Raw genomic sequence first — 12605 nt, 5'->3', positions numbered from 1 at the left:
CATTCATTCTTTCAGATTAGCTTTAAGTATTTAATCATTTATCTTGAAGTTCAATTATCTTTTTTGTTTTCCTGATGTTAAGGGTTTCAAGTTGATTTTTCCCTTCAAGAATTACCTCAAGAAATTCCAAGGTTCTACAACTCTTTTCCTTTAAGTATATGTGACTAATTCAGGAGAACATAGGTGCATTAATAGAGACAATTGTAATCTCTACGGTAACATTTGTTGTGGGACTAATGATAACTAAGGATTCAGGTGTCTACCTTAATGCATGCCTCTCAATTTAATGTCGTGAGTGATAGAATTCATCGTTCAACCATCATGACATTGTGCAAATTCAAGGTGAAAGTGAGCCACACTTTTTGACCTAAGCCATGGCTAGAGTGCTAGTTGGTAGAATTGAGGATGTCGTTGTACCCCTCTAGAGAAAATATAATTTTCTTCATACAATCACAACCATATGTGAGTTGTCAGTAAACATGTACCTTGTGTTTGCATCCACTATACATATCATCGATATTATATAACATACTCATCATTAATAATTCAAATTTGATATCAAATAGTACTTAATGATTAATTAGAATCACTACTCAATCACGCGTCCATTGTGGTCTACTGCCACACTCGGAGAATCATCAAGAACATCTATCATAAAGATTAATAATCATAAATCATGAATATTTTTTTTTTTTCTAATGTCATTGGTATCAACAATAAATATCAAACCACTAATATGATATATCTTTATAATCAAAATATGAATAGTAAGAGTCATCACCATATGAAATAATAATTAGATTATCAGTTTCTAATATCTTCAAACAATAGTGTGTAAATCCCAACATCAACTCATAAATATCTCTCTCTTTTTTTTTTTGGTAGGTAAGTACCCTCTGGGGATTTGAACCAATGACCTATCGCAAGGAGTGTCTTAATAGTGCACCCATTTACCATCAATCCAAAGCCCTGTGCGCTTATAAATATCTCTCTCAATATCAAAGTAGAATAAAAATCTACATCTTAATTGAGTCAAACAGCTCATTCTACAAACCAGTATATACATCTTAATTGAGTCAAGCAACTCATTCTACAATCCATATAAGCAAGATGTATACTAACAACTCCTAATATTTTCACGTGAATATAGATATTCTACTCCATAAACGTGAATATAAATATTCTACTTCATAAAATCAACAAAATTATTAATGGTATCACTCTAGTCTACGTTTCAAAGACGTTGTGATGGATGGTGATAGATGCTTCCTAAGGCTATCAATCTTGGGCTAGTTTAAAAGATAGAAATAGCATGACTGTAACAGGACATGGAGTATGTGTTTTAGGCAATTGCAACTTTGCATGAAAAAGTATAGTTATGAATCAGGAAGGATTTGATTATCTTGCCCAATAATGGATGCCTCAGTTATTTGATCCTCAACGGTGGCTTTATATCTGTACCAACGAGCAACGATGACGAAATACACCAAAATGACAGCGCTATATCCCACTAGTAGCCAGTAAAAATTATCGAGCTTGCCATTGTTCAGATTCTGTGGCAGCCAGTTATTGTGACTGGGGCCGCCTGTGTGTTCTGCACAATTCTGACAATGAGACTGCTTAGATAATTACCCACACCAAAAGACAAGAAGAGGAGTGCACTCCCTAGACTCCTCAAGTTCTCAGGGAATTGACGGTACATAAATTCGACCCCTCCGATTACACTGAACGTCTCTGCCACACCGAACACAGAATACTGAGGAACCAGCCACAGTGCTGACATCGGAATCATGTCTCCCGATTTCTCCATGAAACTGTGGCTTAACACCACGTTCCGCTGCTTGGTTTCAACAACCGCGACGACTGCCATCGAGACAGTGGCGACGGTAGATCCGACCCCCATTCTTTGTAAAATTGTTATCCCCTGGCCTTCCTTGGTCATCCGCCTGGAGAAGGGCACGATAAGTCTGTCGTAGATGGGCAAAAACAAGATGAGCGCTAGAATGCTGAAGAATCCAAATGATCCTGCAGGGATCTGGAAGTGCTTGCCCACGTGTCTATCCATTGTCTCTGCTTGCAAAATAAAGAATGTGTGTAGCTGTGTCTGACACACGGAGTGGCTAATCATGCTTAACCATATGGGCCCTACTCTTATCAATGATTTCAGCTCTTCCACCTATTGAAGACTGCAGAGTCTCCATGGATGGGCCACGGATCCGTCTTCCTTAAAATCTTGTGGGATTTTGATAGAAGCCTTGTTCAGAAACCTAAAAATTAGTTACCAATTTTTCATCAATTCAACTATTGTGTTCTATAACAGTGATTACAGTTCTATAATTTTTTGAAAATCCAATCACAAGCACGAATAGTTGACATATACTACTGAATCAATCCCACTTTTGGTTATTTAAGCTTACATAAATTGGTCTGTTGGAGCCATCCTTGATTTGAGAACTATGTTTTGTGGAGGGTCATAGTAATCGGATGTCTGCGAAGGCAGCGATAAATGGTGTTTTCTTCCTGCAGCAACCAATACTTGAAGCAACCTGGTGAATGAGCTTCCTTCTGGTGTAACACGAATGTAGAGCTTCGTCGCCAGAAAAAAGCTTGTGACAGAAAGAAACATCAAAATGGTGGGGATAACAAAACCCCAACCCCAGCTTATATAATCTTGAATGTACACTATGACAGTAATTCCGAACATGACCGACATTATGATTGAAAAGTAAGACCAGTTGAAGTAACTCTGGATACTTCTCTTCCCCTTTTCGCTTTTGTAATCGAATTGATCTGCTCCAAATGCTAACGAACATGGTTTGATTCCACCTACTCCTATGGCCATGTTGTGGTGAAAACACAACCCCCCCATTATTGACTTGCTCAACTCAAATAATGGGGACCCTTTCTATAAAATTTTTGGCTAAACACCTTTTTGGATTTTTATTTAGTTGATTGCCCTACGCTTTTGTTAATTTTTCATTTTCTTTGGATTCTTGTTTTGATTGCTTTGTTAAAATCAATTTTTTATAAGCTTCCCATTGACGCTTGTTTCGTCTCATTTGGTCAACTGGTTTGAAAATGGTACTCCTTTGAAGTCTCATCATTTATGTAGCCTGGGTTAAAAATGCATAAAATGTACAATATTGCATTTTGTAAATAAATTAGTTCAATAATGCATTCATTTTAAATATTAACCCGTAGTGAGTTTTTACTAACATTTTTCCATTTTTAGTTATGCAGCCAAATCATGAAACATCGGGATTTTAGTAATTTATTCCAATTTTTAAAATAGATCACTAATCTCGAAAACCCAAACATCCAAGTGGTTGTAGTTTATTTTTATTCTTTTTATTTATTTTCCAAGTGGCTGTAGTTTAGAAACTAAAATTCATAAAATAAAACCAAAATTAAAATTGATATTTAATGTTAAATTTTAAATTAATTAATATATAATTAATTTAATTAAAATAAAATTTAATACATAAAAAATGAATATAATAAAAATTCTTCCGATCGCATCAGAGATTTTAAATCGCATCGGAGGCTTTGATCGCATCGGAGGTTTCATATGTGACAAGTTTAATGAACCCCCGACACCTCCCCTCCCGATGCCGATCACCGATTAAACAAAAGTTTTATTACATCATATCGGAGATTGTTTATCGCATCGGGACTTTTTGAATGAGCACATTTTTTGAAACCCCGATACATACCATACCCCGATGCCGATCATTAAAAGTCAAAGCAAACGAAAGTCTCATGACACTTTGGTTATTCAATTGGTTTTCTTTTTAAACTTCAAGCCATGACTCATACGTGAGTAAATGAGTTAAAAGGAATGGAACGAATAAAGGTAATAGAGGTTAGTGTATATTTATATTTTTAATATTAGTTTTTATATTAATATTTTATATGTAATATATTATATTAATTAAATTAATTAATAATATGTAATATTTAATTAATTTAATTAAAATTTAAATATTATTTATATTAATATTAATTAGTTTATAAATAGTTAATATTTTAGTTAATTAGATATTAATTAATTAGTTTAGTTTATAATTAACAAATAAATTAGAATTCTAAATTAGGATTAGATTTTTAATTAAAAATTCTGATTTTTAGCCCAGCGACAGAATTTCCAGATTTATGTCAGATTTGATCCATCAACTTTGGAGGCTCATAGATTTAGTTATACTTGGCCAAATGAGGCCCAAGATGGCTCATTGGAAAGATAAAATCAAGGAGAATATTTCTGAGGAGGTTTCACTAACAGATTTGGTCATTTATTGGGTCAAAAATCAAGCAGAAGATCAAGCTACGAATTTCTAAAACAAAATCAATTTTCTGAGTTATTTTCTGCATTTTCATTTGCCCAAGCCTCTTTTAATTGCAGATCCATTTGTCAATGATATCCTTGGCCAATTAAAACATCCCAGACATCAATAGAGAGCTTATATTTTATTTTTAATTATTTATTTAAATTAAATTTGATTGGATTTGTTTTAATGCCAGAAATGATAATTTGATTTTATTGTTGCATCTTAATTCATTTTTTATTTCTTTTTACAGGAAAATAGTAGAAGAGATATGGAGAAAAGGATCTCAATCAATGAGAAGGCTCTAGCAATTAAAGATTGGAATTTTGAGCAAATAAAATTGGATTTGGCAGATTTCTCTTCAAAAAAATTTCCTCTCAAGAATTCCTTCACAAATATTATAAATAGCAGATTGCTGAATGTAATAAGGGGCTGCTCTCATCTGCAATTCTAGACTTCTAAAAGCACTACTGTAATAGGAACTTAGAGTTGTAGGAGAGAGGAGATAAAATCTCAGATCTGGGGATTATTGAGGATTTTTCCTTTGTATCTTGAATTATGTATGAAGGGCAGAGTTTGCACTATTGTGGCTCTAGTTTTGAAGGCAGAAGTTCAAGCAATGTAAAGGACTGTTGGAGACCAAGGTCAGAGAAATGGAAGCAATAAATTGGTATTTTTAATACTACTATTTCAAATATCAGTTTCATTTTTATGGTAACAGGAATGTGTCATTTTATTCATGTTTGTGCACTATTGTCAATATGGGTAATTTGTCTCAATGTTGTTATTATGTATCTCTGTTCTTATGGATTAAATTCTGATTTCTGAGTAACTATTTGCTCATAAATCTGTCTTATAAAACTGATTTATTGAATGGTAATGTGTTGTGAACTATTTCCACATATTATTGTTTAATTATTGGATTTACGGATTTGATAATCAATATCATTTTTGTGAACTACTTCCTGGAGTGTTGTTGGTTTATTATTTCAGTTAAGAGGTCTCAATAGGATGTGTTTTGGTATCCATAATATCAGTTAATTGAACTACTTCATTAACTTGATATTCATTATAAGCAAGACATATTTAAATCTCAATACTTTAATTATCTTTGCTCTTAGTTGGGTTAGATCTATATCTGCCTAATTAAGATAGGATTAAGATTAGTTTCTTTTTGCTTGCATTTAGAGTAATTTCTACATTCTTTTAAGTCCTCTTCTCAAAGAGGCAAAACTTTAGTTGTGGCTTGGCTGAACCCAAATTAGCTTAAGGGTCATTCTCTTGCCTGATCAGCAAGAAGAATTGATCTGATATCCCTGTCTATTGGTAGTTAAATATATATAATAAACCAATAGCGATAGGGAGAAGGTAACTGGACCTAGTTAAACCAGTCGGAGCCACCACACCAAACGGAAAAGGAGTTGCTTTAAGGTCTGGACCGGGTGGTTATCCCTCATTGTTGTTGCAGCGATTTTCGAGTCATCAACAGGCCATCATTATAAAGGAGGAATAGAGTAAGGCAATTTGATGTCCTGATGCAGGTCTACACGGGGTTCCTGCATTAGCGTTGCAGGGAGGCGGCCTGAACTGAGTAAACATGGCTGTAACTGAGAGAAGAACCATTGCCTTCAAAATAAAAACAAACAAGTGAAAACATTAGAGTTGATAAATGTTATTGGGAATAATTACATCATTAGGATTTAGTGACGTTTCATTTCCAACCAACTAATATAGTTTATTTTCAGAACCAGGTTGATTTGAAATGTCGATCAAATTTTAATAATATAATTATTAAAAAAATATTTATCTACAATATAAATCACAAAACACTCAGATCTAACATCATTATAGTTACTACCCGCAATCTCAACTTAAACTGCTTTAAAAAAAACCAGTGAAGACACTTCTTTCAAATTAGTCAATAGTGGTTATAATGGATTTCTGACTTTGTGCATCTTTAAATGTTTTGTTGTTTTTATGCGATAAGCAAATAAAGTGATCCATGGAAAGGGCAACCTACGATTGAAGTCCCTACGCTGCCAAGAGCAATAGTCCAATATTTTCCAAGATAAGAATTAGAGATAAAAGCACCTAGAAGCGGGGTAAAGTTTGTCGTTCCCATCAACAAGCTAATAACGTATGTAGCCGTCACATATGGCATGTGGAATTCTTTTGTCAAGTAGATGATGAGATTGGAGGACAAACCCACAGTTACTAAATACTCACAACCCGTGTTTCCTGCCATTTCAACACCCACGAATATAATTCTTATACATCTATCACCAAATTAATAGCATATACAAACACAGTTGGCAAACAAAGCTTGCAATGAGAGAAAAACATGTTCATCTTAATAATAACCATAACAGTGGGAGTCTTAAAAATCGATTCTAAATATCAAAATTTTAATCGATTCCAAATATCAAAATTCTAGAGACTAGAATTGGTGATGAGACTTTTTTTTTTTTATTTGTATCTTTCTACACTATAGGTGTATAAGTGACTCCTCCAAAAAGTTAAACCAAAATAAAAACAAAAAAACCAACACACCACACCAATCGTATATCAGGCCAATTAACATGAAATCATTTGATAAAAATATTTTTGGAAAAATCACATCAGAAAAATTTTGTCAACACGTTTCGAACCAACTAGTGTGGTTCATCGTAAGTACAAGTTGAAAAATCAGATCATAACTACATGTTAAATAGGGATAGCAAAACTTCCAATGAAATCGTTATCAAAAGCCCAAAAATAGAAGCAAAGAACTCATGCCTAGCTACGTTGTTATTTCCATGTCTACACAAATGAAGGTAATATTGAATGAAGCGCTACGACAATGGAATGGTAGAGTCACCTAGGATAGAAGGCATAGTTTTCCATCCTCCTTTTTAGCTGTCATCAAAGGACCCCTCCACATCTTTCTCCCCTTCCTTTAACACCATCGGGACTGGTTCTGAACTGATCAATTGTCAAATCGTCTGGATTATGTAATTTAGGTACAGCTGGTAGAGAACCCAACTCCACCGGGTTCTGGACAATCAGGGCTACGCACGCTGGTGACCAACGAGGAAGGACGTGGAAGATTAGCACAACCAGATGAAAATACTTGGTTGGCTCGACACAGAAGATTAGCATAACCAGATGAAAATACTTGGTTGGCTCGACATGGAAGAGGATTTAAGCAACCATATATAATGAGTATAGGAGGGCAACCAAATTAACTGTGTTATTGATTTATTATTGCTCAGGGTTGTATATACCTAGTTAGATTTACTGTGCTAGCACAACCAGATGAATATACTTGGTTGGTTGGAGGCCGAAGATTAGCATAACCAGATTAGTAAAATAAGATGGTAACTAATATTTACTGTGATAATGATCCATTAATGTTCAGAGGCAGATCAATAATGTTTAGAGGCTGTATAGGTCTAGTTAGATTTAATCCACCAATATTTAATTTATTATTGATTCATTAATGCTCAAAATAATATAGACCCACCCTTAACTTTAATCAAATAAATACCAAGATTCCAAAAGTGAGATTAGATAGAGTATCACTCAATAAGCCAAAAGGCTTTAATGTTGACAATGACCTATGAATAAAACCCCTAAATATAAATTAAATGTCAAGATGCCAAAAGTGAGGTGACATGGGGTATCACTTAATAAGACAGAAAACATGTTGTTGTTTGACTCCAATATATATATTTAAAATATGTTATTGTTAGTAACAAAATAGTAATGTGTGATGATATTATTTTGAAAAGGGTTTTATTTGTGAAGACTTTTTGATGTTGACAATGACTGCAATAAATATGTTTAAAATATATTATTGTTATTAAAAAAATAGTAATGATATTATTAATGTTCGAGGCAATATAGACCTACTCTTAAATTTAATCAAATACATTATCCAATAGTAAATATAAAATAAATGTCAAGATTCCAAAAGTGAGATTAGATAGGGTATCATTAATAAGCCAGAAGACTTTAATGTTGACAATGACCTATGAATAAAACCCCTACATATCAATTAAATGTCAAGATTCCGAAAAGTGAGGTAAAATGGGATATCACTTGATAAGAAACTTTTTGATGTTGACAATGACCTATGAATAAAACCCTTAAATATCAATTAAATGTCAAGATTCCAAAAGTGAAGTAAGATGGGGTATCACTTAATAAGCCAGAAGACTTTTTGATGTTTGACTGCAATATATATGTTTAAAATATATTATTGTTATTAAAAAAATAGTAATGTGTGATGATATTATTTTGAAAACGGTTTTATTTGTGAAGACTTTTTGATGTTGACCATGACTGTAATATATATGTTTAAAATATATTATTGTTATTAAAAAAATAGTAATATGTGATGATATTATTTTAAAAACGGTTTTATTTGTGATTTTGATGGTTACAATATATGTTTAAAATATATTATTATTATTAAAAAAAAAGTGATGTGTGGTGATATTATTTTAAAAACTATTTTATTTGTGATGAAAAAATAAATAATGAATATATTTATATTTAGGATGACATATTTTAAATTTGTAAAATACATAAATTGCAAACTAAATACAATTGTATATTAATTGATTTCAATGAATGATGTACAATGGCTACAAATAAATATATATTGCAAGAAATTTGTAAATTAGTTTTTGGGTTTTTTTTTTTTTTAATAATCACTCACAATAACACAAAGCTAATCCAACTTTAATCCTGAGGATTAGTTGCCTAACATTCCACCCTTAATATGAAGGGATATATTAAAGTCTAAGAATGAGAGCTCAAAATGCAAAAATGCATCTTAGCCAAGAGCGGAATGTCTCTCATAAATGGTTTTTAAGGATGACCACAAACCAATGTGGCGGGACTCAAGGTCTCAACCAACACCAACTCTGGAACCTTCATAGCAGTTCTCAGAACAAAAAAAAAAATTGGTTTTAAGGTGACCACTAACTCCGGAACTATCAATGTAGTTCCTCGAACAATTCTGAATCTCGAAGTGCTTGTTCACAAACAACTCATTCAGCAAAAACTAAAGTCTCTCTAGCTCTAACTAGTACAAGTTGTGGCTCAGTGGATCTCTAACTCAGGCTTGTGTGACATCTCGAACTTGTACTAGACCATCAACAATTCCTCCCTTGTTGGATACACGGTGAGAAGTATTCTTCATCACTACAAGACTGGTCAACACTCTCGAACATATCCTGCGGTATGACATGCAAATCTTCTTGGTTGTTTTCGACCAATCCCAGGAAGCAATCCATCTAAAATTTAGTTTCTCTCTTGCAGTAGTCTTCTTTTTGGAACATTTATTTGAGCGGTCATTATGCTTTCCACAATGTTCACACAGGTAAAGATCAAAACACTGATCTTTCACATGTCTAACTCTATTACACCGTTGGCATCGATCAACTTGTTTTGGAACAACATCATCCAGAAATCTAGCACTTCAAAATTGTATTTGTTTAAAAAAATCAAGAAGACGAAATGATATATATCCAAGACATCTTTGTTATACCCCAAACAAATTTTGTGTTTATTATGAATAATCTATTCCCATGGTCTTATAAAGATTTTGGGAACTATAGGCTTGATTGTTGTATGCAAATGATTCTCACATACACTTGCCTAAACATGAGTTTCTGTTGTACCCAAATTTTCTCCCAGAATGTCTACAAATTTGATTAAACTTTGACTATTGATGAGAGTCAAAATAAAAAAGAAAGTTCTGAACAAAAACAAGTTCAGAATCACAACGCTTTTGTTGAAGCTCATCTCTCTATAATTGGGATTCGAGTTGCGGAAAATCGATCTTCTCTTGTGTAGTTTGTAAACATGTTTTAATTTCAAAAAGCATGTCCTTAATGATTTGAACATTGCTATGAACACTAAATGACATTAGACTACTTAACATCTCTAACAAATCATTGACTCTCGTCATTTTCTCTAGCTTCCTATTAGAGAAAAACTTGCAAGTAACTTTCAAAAGGGTGTCGGCTACCACAAAAAATGCACCCTTTTACAATGAAAAGTCAATAAGAATTTCTCAGATAACAAATAGTAACATGCTCAAATAAAAGTGGAATTGCTGCAAATTAAATGTCATCTTCTTGCTTCATGCTGCCCAGTTAGTGTAGTGAGTATCACAACTTCTAAAATTAACTTCCCTTTTATAAAAATAAAATTATCAACATAAAGATTTGAACTTGTGGCCTCGTAGTTTTTAACATACCAAATGAGCTCTTCTAACCTCCATTCCTTTTTCCTTTCTTTCTTTTACACATATATTTAATAAGTTGACCAAATCAAAATCAATGCTAAAAAAAAAAAAAAAAAAAATTGATGTTAACCTCATGTGCAGTGCAACACGGTCTTCAAGAGGAAAATAGGAATTTTGAAATTCCAATCTTTTGTCCTTGGAAAACGCACAAGCTATCATGGTATTCCAATTGAATGACAACCGCAGGTTCCCTAAGATAAGCACAGTTACATCAATCAATCTCCATTCTCTAAATAATAAAGTTTCCCATGTGTCAATCGCATAATGCTTCACGTCGTTGTCTACACAACCAGAACAACACACACTGTTTTGGATCACAATAATAGCACCACAATGCTGGAATAGATGCAAGTGAAAATATAGTTTATTGCAGATTGACCTAGAGTGAAGTAGACATTTCGTTCGACCAGACCCTCCATTGTCACTGGTTGAATTACTCTATCCACTAATTGTTAGTGAAATCTAGTAAAAATCTAGCTCTTTGATGCTTTTATTGGAAAAATATTAAAAGATTTTTATTTTTCTCTGTTTTCTCAAATCTTTCTCAGTCATAAATGCAACAACAACACCAAATTCGACATGCACCATTTGTTCCACAATCAAACGCTTTTGTATAACACTACAATTTCTAGTTTCTAGTCTCAACAATCAACAACAACAGAATGTGTAAAGGTGGAGAAACCAACGTATCCAGATAATAGATATTTAAAAAATGTGCCAACAAACAATATTAGCTATAGATTCACCTTAATGTCGATCCACGAATATTTCAGGTAAGTATTGTATGCTATAAATTATGCATATTATTTTCAAAATTTCAAACTTTTGTGATATCGCCTCCCTCTACCAAATCCAATTTCTTTCAATGTTTTCTACCAATTCCAAACCATATAATTCAAATATATATATATATATATATATATATATATATATATATATATATATATATATATATATATATATAGGTAAAGAAATACATGTCCTGCCATTCGACATTTGTCTAACAATATTCCATATGTTACAACTACTGGGAGCGGCTCCATCGTATCTCCCACTTTCTCTCAGCACCTCTGCACTGGCCCCTGAGTCTCATCACAGACCATACATTTATGCGACATAACATCTCTCTCTGTAGAAGTTTGGCAGAGGATGCATACTCAAAAAAAAAAAAAAAAAAAAATCTCCTTTTTAAATCATCTGACAACACCCCAGTGCAATATAACAACAACTCTCCATTGTTGGTAGTCCAAAATTGATCCTCTTCCCTGAATGCATAGAGAATTTTCCCTTTCTTTCTAATGCAAACAAAATTCTAACAACATCTAAATTTAACAATTTTGATTTCGTATCTTGTGCTCAGCAAGACTTGTCCATTGGGTGCCAACCACCATGCTTTAACATATCCAACAAAAAATTTCAATTTAATTTTTAATAAATTTAATTCCACACACACGATTTGCTATAGGGTTTGGTATAAACTGAGAATTACGTCCTCAATCTGAGAAAGTGGAAAATGGCTATGTTTTCTCATCACCGTTTATGAGGAAAACAACTGTAAATGGTTTCTACTATTGCGTCTATGCAATAAATTCCAATTACGTATGCAATAAATATGCAAATTGATTTTCAAACCTGAAGTGTGATGTGAAGATCCATTGTTCTGACAACTAGCACTCTATTCCACCAACTTTCCATCCCACCAATGTCAGATTTGAACCCTCTCTTTCATAAAGAAGCACTCTCTAAGAAGACCATACAACCAGGAAGTCACAAAACCAATGACTCAAGTTATTCATAAGAGTAGATAACTTCTGCCCTGATATGATTATGATCTTTCAACTTGCGCTCCAATACCATTGTAAAACACACAAATTGGAAACCAAATACAACCGTATATTAATTGATCTAAACGAATGATGTATAATGTGTACATATAAATACATACAAGAAACCATTGAATCTGTTTCCAGGTCTTCTTGGACTCT

General features: G+C 33.1%; 1 pseudogene; it reads right to left on the bottom strand.

The window, feature by feature from the left end:
- Positions 1-1376: 1376 nt before the first annotated feature.
- Positions 1377-12605, bottom strand: part of LOC149263953 (protein NRT1/ PTR FAMILY 2.13-like) — a 40674-nt pseudogene continuing 29445 nt past the window's right edge.

Source organism: Pinus tabuliformis, chromosome 6 (assembly GCF_031772625.1).
Source record: "Pinus tabuliformis cultivar Carrire ecotype Pingquan chromosome 6, CPIR1, whole genome shotgun sequence".
Taxonomy (NCBI): Eukaryota; Viridiplantae; Streptophyta; class Pinopsida; order Pinales; family Pinaceae; genus Pinus; species Pinus tabuliformis.
The sequence above is the reverse complement of the archived record's forward strand: the minus strand, read 5'-3'. Positions and strand labels throughout refer to the sequence as shown.